Source organism: Scyliorhinus canicula, chromosome 3 (genome assembly GCF_902713615.1).
Source record: "Scyliorhinus canicula chromosome 3, sScyCan1.1, whole genome shotgun sequence".
In the NCBI taxonomy this organism is placed as follows: Eukaryota; Metazoa; Chordata; class Chondrichthyes; order Carcharhiniformes; family Scyliorhinidae; genus Scyliorhinus; species Scyliorhinus canicula.
Window position 1 is genome coordinate 134404760 of NC_052148.1, and position 15550 is coordinate 134420309.

The following is a 15550-nucleotide window of genomic DNA, read 5'->3' on the forward strand; positions in this document are numbered from 1 at the left end:
ACATAGGACACACCTGACCAGGACATGCATGCACGGGCTTTTCCCCAGAGGTGGAAGGATATGTGAGCGGCGCCAGGGTGATCCAGCCAACCACTCCCACATGTTCTGGTCATGCACAAGGCTGGCCAGATTCTGGACCACCTTCTTCGAGGCCATGTCCGATGTCGTGGTGGTGGAGCTATGCCCATTACTGGCTGTCTTCGGGATGTCAGAGCAGCCAGGATTCTTCAAAGGAAGGGGAACCAACGTCAATCCAGACCTACGCATCCCTAATTGCCCGCCAACTCCTCCTGCTAGGATGGAAATCGGCAGTGCCACACAAGGCCTCGTACTGGCAGAATTCCTGCAGATCAAATACATAAAATTTGCCATCAGGGAGTCGAATGAAGAGTTCCACCTCAGGTGGAGGCAGTTCATCGGCATCTTCGAAAACCTTCGGCATTCACTCACACCACAACGAAGGAAAAAAAATGTTTGCACTACACCCGTGGTATGGGTGCTTAGAAGCAGTATAGTAACACTGCCCTGTGAATTGTTCAATTCTATCTTGAATACTCTAAGTTGCAAACATCCATTTCTTCATGTTATAGATTTTGATTATATTTTTTGTTTATTATACATGAAACACTTCTATGGGCAGCATGGTGGCACAGTGGTTAGCGCTGCTGCCTCACGTCACTTAGGACTCGGGTTCGATCATGGCCCCGGGTCACTATCCATATGGAGTTTGAACATTCTCCCAGTGTCATAGAACATAGAAAATTATAGCACAGAACAGGCCCTTTGGCCCACGATGTTGTGCCAAACCTTTGTCCTAGATTAAGAACAAATTAATCGACACCCTATCATTCTACAGTAATCCATGTACCTATCCAATAGCCGCTTGAAGGTCCCTAATGTTTCCAACTCAACTACTTCCACAGGCAGTGCATTCCATGCCCCCACTACTCCCTGGGTAAAGAGCCTACCTCTGACATCTCCCCTATATCTTCCACCATTCACCTTAAATTTATGTCCCCTTGTAATGGTTTGTTCCACCCGGGGAAAAAGTCTCTGACTATCTATTCTATCTATTCCCCTGATCATCTTATAAACCTCTATCAAGTCGCCCCTCATCCTTCTCCGTTCTAATGAGAAAAGGCCTAGCACCCTCAACCTTTCCTCATAAGACCTACTCTCCATTCCAGGCAACATCCTGGTAAATCTCCTTTGCACCTTTTCCAAAGCTTCCACATCCTTCCTAAAATGAGGTGACCAGAACTGCACACAGTACTCCAAATGTGGCCTTACCAAGGTTTTGTACAGCTGCATCATCACCTCACGGCTCTTAAATTCAATCCCTCTGCTGATGAACGCTAGCACATAGGCCTTCACAGCTCTATCCACTTGAGTGACAACTTTCAAAGATCTATTAACATAGACCCCAAGATCTCTCTGCTCCTCCACATTGCCAAGAACACTACCATTAACCCTCTATTCCGCATTCATATTTGTCCTTCCAAAATGGACAACCTCACGGTAGCATGGTGGTTAGCATCAATGCGTCACAGCTCCAGAGTCCCAGGTTCGATTCCCGGCTGGGTCACTGTCTGTGTGGAGTCTGCACGTCCTCCCAGTGTGTGCGTGGGTTTCCTCCGGGTGCTCCGGTTTCCTCCCACAGTCCAAAGATGTGCGGGTTAGGTGGATTGGCCATGCTAAATTGCCCGTACTGTAAGGTTAATGGGGGGATTGTTGGGTTACGGGTATACGGGTTACGTGGGTTTAAGGAGGGTGATCATTACTCGGCACAACATCGAGGGCCGAAGGGCCTGTTCTGTGCTGTACTGTTCTATGTTCTATGTGCTCACACATTTCAGGGTTAAACTCCATCTGCCACTTCTCAGCCCAGCTCTGCATCCTATCTATGTCTCTTTGAAGCTGACAACAGCCATCCTCACTATCCACAACTCCACCAATCTTCGTATCATCTGCAAATTTACTGACCCATCCTTCAACTCCCTCATCCAAGTCGTTAATGAAAATCACAAACAGCAGAGGACCCAGAACTGATCCCTGTGGTACGCCACTGGTAACTGGGTTCCAGGCTGAATATTTGCCATCCACCACCACTCTCTGTCTTCTATCGGTTAGCCAGTTTGTTATCCAACTGGCCAAATTTCCCACGATCCCATGCCTCCTTACTTTCTGCATAAGCCTACCATGGGGAATCTTTTCAAATGCCTTACTAAAATCCATGTACACGACATCCACATGCTTGGTCACCTCCTCAAATAATTCAATAAGACTTGTGAGGCAAGACCTACCCCTCACAAATCCGTGCTGACTATCCCTAATCAAGCAGTGTCTTTCCAGATGCTCAGAAATCCTATCCCTCAGTGCCCTTTCCATTACTTTGCCTACCACCGAAGTAAGACTAACTGGCCTGTAATTCCGAGGGTTATCCCTATTCCCTTTTTTGAACAGGGGCACGACATTCGCCACTCTCCAATCCCCTGGTACCACCCCTGTTGACAGTGAGGACGAAAAGATCATTGCCAACGGCTCTGCAATTTCATCTCTTGCTTCCCATAGAATACTTGCATCTATCCTGTCAGGCCCGGGGGACTTGTCTATCCTCAAGTTTTTCAAAATGCCCAACACATCTTCCTTCCTAACAAGTATCTCCTCGAGCTTACCAGTCTGTTTCACACTGCCCTCTCCAACAATATGGCCCCTCTCACTCGTAAATACTGAAGAAAAGTACTCACTCAAGACCTCTCCCATCTCTTCAGACTCTATACACAATCTACCGCTACTGTCCTTGATCGGACCTACCCTCGCTCTAGTCATTCTCATATTTCTCACATGTGGGCAGCACGGTAGCATGGTGGTTAGCATAAATGCTTCACAGCTCCAGGGTCCCAGGTTCGATTCCCGGCTGGGTCACTGTCTGTGCGGAGTCTGCATGTCCTCCCCGTGTGTGCGTGGGTTTCCTCCGGGTGCTCCGGTTTTCTCCCACAGTCCAAAGATGTGCGGGTTAGGTGGATTGGCCATGCTAAATTGCCCGTAGTGTCCTAAAAAGTAAGGTTAAGGGGGGGGTTGGGTTACGGGTATAGGGTGGATACGTGGGTTTGAGTAGGGTGATCATTGCTCGGCACAACATAGAGGGCCGAAGGGCCTGTTCTGTGCTGTACTGTTCTATGTGTAAAAGGCCTTGGGGTTTTCCTTGATCCTACCCGGCAAAGATTTTTCATGCCCTCTCTTTCCTCTCCTAGTTCCTTTCTTCAGTTCCCTCCTGGCTATCTTGTATCCCTCCAGCGCTCTGTCTGAATCTTGTTTCCTCAGCCTTACAGAAGTCTCCTTCCTTCTCTTAACAAGACATTCAACCTCTCTTGTCAACCAGGGTTCTCTTCCCTGCCTGGCAGGGACATCATATGTCTGCGTGGGTCTCACCCCCACAACCCAAAGATGTGGCTAGGTGGACTGGCCACGCTAAATAGCCCCTTAATTGGAAAAAACATTTTCAAAAATGTTTTTAAAATAAAATAAATGGAGGGCAGCACGGTGGCGCAGTGGGTTAGCCCTATTGCGTCACGGCGCCGAGGTCCCAGTTTCGAATCCCGGCTCTGGGTCACTGTCAGTGCGGAGTTTGCACATTCTCCCCGTGTTTGCGAGAGTTTCACCCCCACAACCCAAAGATGTGCAGGGTAGGTGGATTGGCGACGCTAAATTGCCCCTTAATTGGAAAAAATAAATTGGGTACTCTAAATTAAAAAAATAAAAAAAATAAATGGAATATATTCAGAACAGATCTCGAAGCTCAATTAGTTGGGGGGGGACGGGGGGGGGGGACAAAACTGAAGTATTTGCCACCACATTCAGTCAGAAGTGCCAAGTGGATAATCCATCCTAGCCTCCTCGAGGTGCGCAACATTACAACTACAAAACTGGAAGCTGCCCACAGAAATTGTCAGATATGCCCTGTCCACAAAAAGGTCAAGTCAAATCAGGCCAATTACCACCCTTTCAGTCTTTCTGATCCATCAACAAGTGGTGGAGTCAGCAAGAGTGCTACAAAACGGCCAATCCTGGCCAACAAACTGTTCACTGATGTAGTTTGAATTTTGCTATAGCAACCCAGCCAGAGTCAAATAAAGTACAAAAGAGCAGAATGCCAGGGGTGAGGTGAATGCTCTTTCCATCAAGTTAGCATTTGGCCCAGTGTGGCCGAGCCCGAGTAAAATTGAAATAAATTAGAATTAGCAGGGAATAACCGTTCACTGACTGGAGTCATAACTAGCCCAGAGGAAGATGGCTGTGTTTTTTGGAGGCCAATCACCTCAGCCCTAGGTCACTGCTGCAGGAGTTCCTAGGCCTGTGTCCTTGATCCAACCATCTCCAGCTATTTCATCAATGACCTTCCCTCGATCACAAGTCAGAAGTAGGGATGTTCACTGATGCACTATTCAGTAACATACGCTACTCCTCAAATAATGAAGAAATTTGTGCCCCCAATTTTTTTAATATAGAAATTTAGAGTACCCAATTATTTTTTCCAAATAAGGGGCAATTTAGCATGGCCAATCCACCTCGCCTGCACATCTTTTTAGGTTGTGGGAGTGAAACCCACGCAGACATGGAGAGAATGTACAAACTCCACACAGACAGTGACCTGGGCCGGAGTCGAACCCGGGTCTTTAGCACTGTGAGGCAACAGTCCCAACCACTGCGCCACCGTCGCCACCCTGCATTTGTGCTCAAAGTCTAACCACCTCCTCTTGACAATCAATGGGATTACCATCATCAAATCCCCCAACAACATCCTGAGAGTCACCGGAGACCAGAAACCTAATTAGTCCAATCACATAAATGTTGTGGCTACAAGAACAGGTCAGAGGCTGGGTATTCTGTGCTGAGTGACTCACCATCTGACTCCCCAAAAGCCTTTCCACCATTTACAAGATACAATCAGTATTATGGTGGGATGGAATACTCTCCATTCATCGAGATGAGTACAGCTCTAATACTCAAGCATCTCATCATCCTCCAGAACAAAGCAGCTCACTTTACTGGCACACCAATCACAACCATAAGCACTCACTACCTCCATCATAGGTGCGCCATGGCAGTAGCATGTACCATCTACACGTTGCACTTCCGCAACTCGCCAAGATTCCTTTGATAGAACCTTCCAATCTTAAGTCAGATCCAAAAGTTCATGATAATATTAAATCTTTATAGCATTCAATCATACCTATGAACTACAACTTGCACTCTGTTGCACCAGCACGTTATGTTCATTTTCAACATTACCTGATGTTGTGCCAGGAGTCTGGTTGTAATCTCGAATTGATGTGTACCAAACTATGGGCAGTTAGGGAACTAATTTGAGACAGCTATTATTAATTTCATGCATCTATACAACTGGTTAAGAAAAAGTTCTCATCTCAGGTTTTTTTATAAACATTTTATTAAATAATTTATGGTTTATAACAATAAATACAAATGTAAACATAGTTCAGTGCGTAACCCATCATTCAACCTCCCACTCTTCCCGCCTACTCTAAACACAAAATAGCCTAACTAGCCTCTCCTCTCTCTCTCTTCTCTTCTCTTCTCTTCCCCCCCCCCCCCCCCATCTCCCCTTATTGAATCTGCTGACAGTTTAGTTTTCTCCAAGGAAGTCGATAAACGGCTGCCACCTCCGGACAAACCCTAACATTGATCTTCTCAGGGCGACCTTAATTTTCTCAAGCCTAAGAAACCCAGCCATGCCACTAACCCAAACCCCTGATTTTGGGGGCTTCGAGTCTCTCCACGCTGGCAATATCCGTCTCCGGGCTACCAAGGAGGCAAAGGCCAAAATGTCAGCGCCTCTCGGCCTCTGGACTCCCGGACCTTCCAAACATCGCCACCTCTGGACTCGGCGCCACTCTCGTTTTTAGCACCGTGGACATGACATCCGCAAATCCCTGCTAGTATCCCCCAAGCTTCGGGCATGCCCACAACAAGTGGTCATGGCTTGGGGGCCCTCCCGCTCACCTCACACACCTGTCCTCCACCCCAAAGAACGTGTCCACCCGGGCCACTGTCATGTGTGCCGTGAGCCACCTGGAATTGTATCAAGATGAGGACACGTTGTCTCTGCTCAGAGCATCCTCCCACAGACCCACCTCTACCTCTCCTCCGAACTCATGTTCCCATTTACGCTCACGCTCACCCATCTGGGTTTCCTCACACTTGATAAGTTCTTTATAGATTTCCGTACCTTCCCCTGCCCCATCCTAGAAACTAACCCTGTCCTGTATCCCCTGTGGCGGTAGGAGCGGAAAGGTCGAAACCTGCCTTCGCACAAAATTCTCTATCTGCAGATATCGGAACCCATTCCCTCCCGGCAATTCAAACTCCTCCTCCAAATCCTCCAAACATGGAAAGCTCCTATCGATAAATGGATCCCCAGCCTCTCATCCCTGCTCTCCGAAACCCCCCATCCAGCCTCACCGGGACAAACCAGTGGTTGCCACAGATTGGAGCCCACACCGACGCGCCCTCCACTCCAATCTGCTTCCGCCACTGCCCCCAAACTCTGAGCCACCACTACCACGCGGCTTGTGGAGTACCGGGCCAGCGAGAACGGCAGAGGAGCAGTTACCAATGCCCCCAAACTAGTGCCTTTACATGAGGCCGCCTCTACCCGCTCCCACAACAACCTCGCCCCCACTACCCACTCATGGTATATTTGCCGCCCAGTAATAGTTTTTAAAGTTCGGCAGTGTCAGCCCACCTACCCCTCGACTCCGCTCTCACTTTCTATACTCGCGGGGTTTTACCCGCCCACACAAAACCAGAGATTACCCTATTCACCCGCTTAAAAAAGGTCTTTGAGGGCAGCACAGTGGCGCAGTGGTAGCACTGCAGTCTCACGGCACTGAGATTCCAGGTTCGATCCCAGCTCTGGGTCACTGTCCGTGTGGAGATTGCACATTCTCCCCGTGTTTACATGGGTTTCGCCCCCACAACCCAAAGATTTGCAAGGTAGGTGGATTGAGCACGCTAAATTGCCCCTTAATTGGAAAAAAATAATTGGGTACTCTAAATGTTTTTAGAAAGGCCTTTGGTATAAAAATAGGGAGGCACTGGAAAACAAACAGAAATCTCGGGAAGACCGTCATTTTTATGGTCTGTGCCCTCCCCGCCAGTGACAGCAGGAGCATGTCCCACCTCCAAAAGTCCTCCCTCATTTGTTCAACTAACCGGGTCAAGTTTAATTCATGAAACTGCTGCCATCCCCGTGCCACCTGAATTCCCAAGTAAAGAAAACTCTCTCTCCTCCCTCCCTCTCCCTCTCCCCCTCCCTCTCCCCCTCCCTCCCTCTCCCCCTCCCCCTCCCTCCCACCTCCCCTCCCACCTCCCCTCCCACCCCCCTCCCCTTTATCAAATAGCTGTAGTGGGTGTACCTTTAAGAAATGGGTGTTTATCAAATAGCTGCAGTGATGTCAGAGTGTGGGTGGAGCTGGGTTTTGGTCTGTGGCTTTTTACTTTCGCTTTGAGCAAAAAGCTGGTGTGTGTCTGTGTTTTACTTTCATTTTCAGAGTTGGAACTGCATCCAACCAAACAAGGCTCTCTTTGTTAAAGAGGGTAATTTTCATATTGGGGTTGGTAGGAAAGATTAAGAGTCACTTATAGAGTACTGTATTTTGGGGGAGGGGGGGGGGGGAAAGAGTATTTGAGTTGATAGTTGCTAAGATGTTTACTGTGTGTTTATAAAATGTTATCTGGATTCATAGAATAAACATTGTTTTGTTTTAAAAGTACTTTAGATCTCTGTTGCATCACACCTGTAGAGTGGACCCTTGTGCTCCCCATAACCAAAATCTATTAAAAGTTGTGGGTCAGACGAACTCCATGATACACTTTGGTGTTCTCGAAACCTTGGCCCATAACATGAGTAAATTAGGCCTTTAGTCTCTGCAGTGAAGTCTATAAAAATAAGAGGCAATCTCATTTGAAACATAGAAGATTCTGAAGGGGTTTCAGAGGGTAGATGCTGAGAGATTGTTTTCACGTGCTGGGGAATCTAAAATAAGTGGGTGGGGGGGGGGGGGGGGGGGAGAAGAGAGAGAAGAGTCTCAGGATAAGGAGATGATCAGTTAGGACTGAGATGGGGAGAAATTACTTCACCCAAAGGGTTGTGAGAATCTTTGGAATTCTACAGCCCAGAGTGTTGTGAACAGTGCCTTTCAAACAGTGCTTCAAAATTAAATACATTTAAGGCTCAGAAGGACAGATTTTTGGTCTTTCGTGTAATCAATGGATATGGGAAGCTGGCAGGAAAGTGCAGTTGAAGCCGGAGATCATATTGAATGGCGGAGCAGGCTCCAACAGGCTGTATGGTCTACTGCTGCTCCATTTCTTGTGTTCAATTGACCAGTCTGCAGTTACTAGGAACAAACTTGTACCCTTTCTTGAATAAGGGCATCATGTTTGCTTCTCTTTTAGGGTCCTTTTAATCTTAATTATAGGGGATGGTGGTGGCGTAGTGGTGTCACCGGACTAGTAATGCAGAAGCCCAGGCAAATGCTCTGGTGATACGGGTTCAAATGCCACCACGCTAGTTGATGGAATTTCAATTCAGTTAATAAATCGGCAATTAAAAAGTAGTCTCAGCAACAGTGACCATGAAACCACTGTTGATTATCAGAAAAACCCATATGGTCCATTAATGTTCTTTAGGGAAGGAAATGTGCCGTCTTTATCTGGTCTGACCTACATGTGACACCAGACCCACAGCAATGTGGTTGATTCTTAAATGCCCTCTGAAATGGCCTAGCAAGCCACACAGTTGTATCAAGCCACTACGAAGTCTACAAGCGGAAATGTAACAGTAGATCACCCAGCATTGAGCTATGCACAGGAAACAACAATGGAAAATCAAGCCCAGTTCACCCTGCAAAATCCTCCTTGCAAACATCTGGAGATGCCAAAATTCGGGCAGCTATTCGACAGATTGGTACTGCAGCAGCGTGACAGTCATACTCATAAAACCATACCTTACAGATAATGTCCCAGACACCGCCATCATTATCCCTGGATAGGGCAGCATGGTGGTGCAGTGGGTTAGCACTGCGGCCTCACAGCGCCGAGATCCCAGGTTCGATCCTGGCTCTGTCTCACTGTCCGTGTGGAGTTTGCACGTTCTCCGCATGTTTGCATGGGTTTTGCCCCTGCAACCCAAAAACTTTTATTTATTTTTTTATAAATTTAGAGTACCCAATTCATTTTTTTTTTTTCAATTAAGGGGCAATTTAGCGTGGCCAATCCACCTAGTCTGCACATCTTTGGGTTGTGGGGGCGAAACCCACACAAACACGGGGAGAATGTGCAAACTCCACACGGACAGTGACCCAGAGCCAGGATCAAACCTGGGATCTTGGTGCCGTGAGGCATCAGGGCTAACCCACTATGTCACAGTGCTGCCCCCACAACCCAAAGATGTACATGCTAGGTGGATTGGCCATGCTAAATTGCCCCTTAATTGGAAAAAATGAATTGGATACTCTAAATTTTAAAATATAATAATAATTATCCCTGGATATGTCCTGTCCCATAAACAGAATAGACCCACAAGTGGTGGCAACACAGTGGCACACGCTCGGGAGTAAGTTTCCCCGCGGATTTTCAACATCAACTCTGGACCCCATGAAATCTCATTGCATCAGGTCAAACATGAGCAAGGAAAGCCCATGCTGATTACTACCTATTGGTCCCACCTCAGCTGATGCATCCATGCTCCTCCATGTTAAACATCACTGGAGGAAGCACTAAGTGTGGTTGGGTACAGAATGTACTCTGGGTGAGGGGCTTCAACGTCCATCACAAAGACTGGCTCAGAGGCACCACAACTGACCGAGTTGGTTAAGTCCTAAAGGACCTAGCTGCCAGACTGGGTCTGCAGCAGCTAGCAAGGGAACCAACAAGAGGGAAATACCTACTTGACCTAATCCTTGCCAACCTATTTTTCGCAGATGTATCTGACCATGACGGTATTGGTAGGGATGTGACCAATGCACAGTCCTTGTGGAGCTAAAGTTTCGTCTTCACATTGAGTGTTGTGTGGCACTGCTACTATGTTAATTGGGATAGATTACCAACAGATCTAGCTACTCAAAACTCGGCCCACAGCACACCTCGATGCCATCAGAGGCAGCAAATGTGTACTCAACTGCCATACAGGATCCATCCTGGTTCAAACAAAGTCCAGGTGCAGCATCAGACAGATCTAATGATCTAGATATGAATCTAGAAAAATAAACCTGTTAAAGCTACAACACAGGACTAGCTACAAGCCAAACAGCAGCAGTGGCATGCAATAGACAGAGAGGTAAGCAATCTCACAACCAACAGTCAGATCCAAGCTGTCCTGCCACATCCAGTCGTGAATTAAACAACTCACTAAAGGAGTAGTCTCCAGGGAGAGGCCCAGCATATCAATGCAAAAGAGCAGGCTGAAGCTTTTGCAACCATCTTCAGCCAGAAGTGCTGAATGGATGGTCCATCTTTGCCTTCTCCTGGGTCCCCAGCATCAAAGATGCCAGCCTTCAGCTAATGCAATTCACTCCACGTGATATCAAGAAATGACTGATGGCACTGGGGACTGCAGAGGCTATGAGCCCTGACAACATTTCAGCAATAGCACTGAGGACTTGTGCAGTGCCCTTAGCCAAACTGTTCCAGTACAATTACAGCATTGGCATGGCAGTGCAGGCATGTCCTGTACACATAAAGCTAAACAAATCCAGCCTGGCCAAATACACCTGACATGTCTACTCTTGATCATCAGCAAAATGAGGGAAGAAATCATCGGCAGTGCTATCAAGCAGCACTTTCAACAATAATCTGTTCACTGGTGCTCAATTTAGAATCCGCCAGTGTCACACTGTTCCTGACTTCATTACAGGCTTGGTTCAAGCATGAAAAAAAAGCTGAAGTCCAGAGGTACGATAGCACAGTGCACTGTTGCTTCACAGTGCCAGATACCTTGGGTCACATTCTGTGCGGAGTCTGCACATTCTCCCTGTATCTGCATGGGTTTCCTCCCATAAGTTCCGAAAGACATGCTTTTTAGGTGAATTGGACATTCTGAAATCTCCCTCAGTGTACCCGAACAGGCAGCGTAGTGTAGCGACTAGGGAATTTTCACATTGCAGTGTTAATGTAAGCCTACTTGTGACACTAATAAAGATTATTAAGAAGGCCTCAGTTTGGACCCCGATACGGGGCAACCACCGGTTTTCACCAGGGACAATAGATAGTGGGTTTTTGAGTTGGCATAGGACAGGCATCAGGCGGATGGGGGACCTTTTCCTCGACGGGAAGTTTGCGACCTTAGAGAAGTTGGAGGGGAAGTGGGGTCTCCCCCGGGAATACTTTCAGGTATATGCAGATTAGGGCATTTGTTAAGCGGCAGGTGGCGGAGTTTCCACTATTGCCGCCAAGGGGGGTGCAGGATAGGGTGCTCTCGGGGACGTGGGTTGGTGAGGATAGGATCTTGGCAATTTATCAGGTGATGCAGGAGGGGGAGGAGGACTCGGTGGAGGAGCTGAAAGGGGTAGGAGGAGGAGCTAGGGGAGGAGATCGACGAGGGGACGTGGGCGGACGCCCTGGGGAGGGTGAATTCGTCCTCTTCTTGCGCACGGCTCAGCTTAATTCAGCTGAAGGTGCTGCATAGGGCACACATGACTGGGGCCAGGCTGAGCCGGTTCTTTGGGGGTGAGGACAGGTGTGGGAGGTGTTCGGGAGGCCCGGCGAATCACACCCACATGTTCTGGGCGTGTCCAGCGTTGGAGGGGTTTTGGAAGGGGGTGGCGGGGACCTTGTCCAAGGTGGTCGGTTCCAGGGTGGAACCGGGCTGGGGGCTCGCTATCTCCAAAATGCACTGTAGGAGCTCATCAAAGCATCTTCCAAATCTGCAAATCTACCACATGGAAGAGCAAGGGCAGGAGATGCATGGGAATAGCACCATCTGGAAGTTCCCCTCCAAGCCACGCACCATCCCAGCTTGGAACTATATCACCATTCTTTCACTAGGTAAATATCCTGGAACTTCCTCCCCAACAGCACTGTTGGTGTACATACTCCACATGGAATGCAGCAGTTCAAGAAGTCAATACACCACCACCTTCTCAGGGGCAATTAGGAATGGGCAACAAAAATTGCTGACCTAGCTGGTGACACCAATGTCCCTTAAAGAATGTAAAATATAAAAACTGCCATTGTTTTATTCTGTTTTTCATTCATCAGTCTTATTTTCATCGTTACTTCCCAATTCAACCTATTGCACTTGGCCTGATTCTCACTTGAAGAATTAAGATGAAAACACATTTGGATTCTCAGTTCACTCAAATTTGCTCGTACCTACTAAAAGAGAGCATAGGGGAAAGAAAATGTTCATGCCAGCTGGCTCCTGTAGGAACTATGTGGTGTTCCTTTTCATGATTTGGTGGTTAGTGGTGGAGGCAGAGACCCTAAACCCCTTTCAAAAGTACCTTGGCCTTAAGTGTTGTAAGATACGGGTCTATGGGTCAGGTGCAGGACGGTGGGATTAGAAAGGGTACCGGGGGGGGGGGGGGGGGGGGGGGCATGATGGCACAGTGGTTAGCACTGGTACTACAGCACTGAGGACCCGGGTTCAAAACCAGGCCCTGGTCACCGTCCGTATGGAGTTTGCATATTCTCCCCGTGTCTACATGGGTTTCACCCCCACAACCCAAAGATGTACTGATTAGGTGGATTGGCCACACTAAATTGCCCCTTAATTGGAAAAAAAAATAATTGGGTACTCTAAATTTATTTTAAAAAAGATAGGGCACCTGGGTGTCCTCCGGCTGGCATGAAGATGGGCAGAATGGCCTCCTACTGTGCTGTAACTTTTCTATGGCTTCTATGATTTCTACACAATTGCTATTTCCACCATTTGAGGTATTCAGGTCTGCACTTTATAAACTACATTTCTAACTGTTGAAAAATGCAAAAACAAAAAACTTACATATTTAGGAAATATACACAAATTTACTGCTACAGCCCCAAAATTACATAATAATAATAATAATCTTTATTATTGTCACAAATAGGTTTACATTAACACTGAAACGAAGCCACTGCAAAAAGCCTCTAGTCACCACACTCCAGCACCTGTTCGGGTACACAGAGGGAGAATTCAGAATGTCTAACAAGCACATCTTTCAGGACCTGTGGGAGGAAACCCACGCAGACACAGGGAGAATATGCAGGCTCCGCACAGACAGACCCAAGCCAAGAATCGAACCTGGGAAGCAACAGTGCTAACTCCTGATTTCTGTAAAGTACATTTCAAAATTGCTTCAGCTATTTCTCCAATTTGAAACACTTGTTTGGAACAATATAATCATATGCTTAGTGAATCATTGAAGCCTTAGGTCATACTATAATATTAAAAGTGATCAGCATCATTATAATAGTATGGAATTTAGCCATCTAAGCATGCTTCACATTTATGCAAAATGGTTCACACCCATGTTGAGTTGTCATATAAATGTGGAGTTACGATGCAGCTCAACTTAAGGTGTGGAAAGAGATACTGTGAAAGGGTAGTCTCACATTGCTTATATTTGGTACTGAATGGAATGCAATTCCTGTGCAGTGACAAGTTTTTTTTTTAAGTACTCATGTTCTTTATAAACCTCCTGGACAGTTTAAACGCTCGATAGTGCAGACACGAGTTTCTAGGAACACAAACATTTGTGATTACCAGGGAGAGCAACTTCACATACACATGCAATGGCATAAGAGCGGAGCTCTGTGCTGAGTTCCACCCAGGCCATTAAATACTACATACTGTACCTATTGCTGGGAACAAATGCACCATCTACCCAGTCAGAATAGCTCATCCAACTACTTCTAGTAGTTTATGCATCAGCACAAACATCACAATAGAACGGAAAATCCAGGGGAAGCAAAAGTGGTCTGCAGAATATTCTACACAAATACTGTGCACTTTGTTCTATTGAAATACAGCAATGACCACAGTGCAACACTACAATAAAAAGTTATTACAGCAGCATTGAATCAACTACAGTGCTTTATGCCGAGAATTTTTAATGCAAGAGAAAGAGACAAAAATAGCAATGAAAAGCCATTTAGTTATCAAGATCTTGAAAAAACTGTAAAGGAGATACACTAGAATGGTGCGTAGAATAAAGGACATGAGGCAAGAGAAGCTGGTACTGCTCCTTTTATGTCAAATAGAGATTTAACAGAATTGTGCAATCCCATGGACAGTTTCACTCAGTAGATGGGAGAAAATGTTTTGATTTAATATAAACAGCAAAAAAAAATCTAAGGGGGAAACAAGGGGACTTTTTTAAAAAATGTACTACATGAAAAGGTGATGGATGAAAGTTTAATAGCAACTTTAAAGGGTTATAATAGTGGAAAAAGGGACAGCATGGTGGTGCAGTGGGTTAGCACGGCTGCCTCACGGCACCGAGGTCCCAGGTTCGATCCCGGCTCTGGGTCCTGTCTGTGTGGAGTTTTCACATTCTCCACGTGTTTGTGTGGGTTTCGCCCCTACAACCCAAAGATGTGCAAGCTAGGTGGATTGGCCATGCTAAATTGCCCCTTCATTTGAAAAAATGAATTGGATACTCTATAAAGTTAAAAACAAATTATAATAATAGTGGAAAAAGCAGGAGAGGGTGGGACTAAATGAATAAGCTCCGTCAAAGGGTCGACACACACGAGACGGGCCCAAACAGAATTATAACAGAGTGGAGACCAGGAAGGAAAATCCTCAACGGTTACAGTGAAAGTTAGAGAGTGTTCCTTTTTATATATGAATGCATCGCAATGTGCAGCCAGATTTTTGTGATATAATTAGATCCTACATAGTGTATATCTGTCAAATTATATTCCTGATTCAATTTAGAAAATTACGGTAATTCATTAAAGACTTAAAACCTAAAAATCCTTACTTAGCATTGGTAGCTGTGTTGCTGACCAGAGCAACTTAAATAAAACGCTAAGTGAATCAGATTTTCCTAATACAATGTAATGGCTGTAGTTATGTTCTGTCGGGCCTTTCTCATCAGAAAAAATGTAAAACATTTAACCCTGTAAATGGAAATATTGGGCAGCACGGTAGCATAGTGGTTAGCACTATGGCTTCACAGTGCCAGGGCAGGTTCGATTCCCAACTTGGGTCACTGTCTGTGGAGACTGCACGTTCTCCCTGTGTCTGCGTTGGTTTCCTCCAGATGCTCCAGTTTCCTCCCACAAGTTCCGAAAGACGTGCTGTTAGGTAATTCTGAATTCTCCCTCTGTGTACCCGAACAGGTGCCTGAATGTGGCGACTAGGGGCATTTTACAGTAACTGCATTGCACTGTTAATGTATGCCTACTTGTGACAATAAAGATGCTTTTTTAAACATTCCTAAATTCCAGAGATAAGCCGCAAAGCCAAGAGGCAAGGTTGGGTGTGGGAGAGGCAAAATTGCATCAATCGGATCACACAACCCCAGATCAAACCCAAGACAAA

At 46.4% G+C, this 15550-nt stretch overlaps 1 protein-coding gene across 4 annotated transcripts in view; it reads right to left on the reverse strand.

The window, feature by feature from the left end:
- Positions 1–15550, reverse strand: part of ube2kb (ubiquitin-conjugating enzyme E2Kb (UBC1 homolog, yeast)) — a 101270-nt gene that overhangs the window by 20221 nt on the left and 65499 nt on the right. The gene's annotated exons all lie outside the window — the stretch shown is intronic.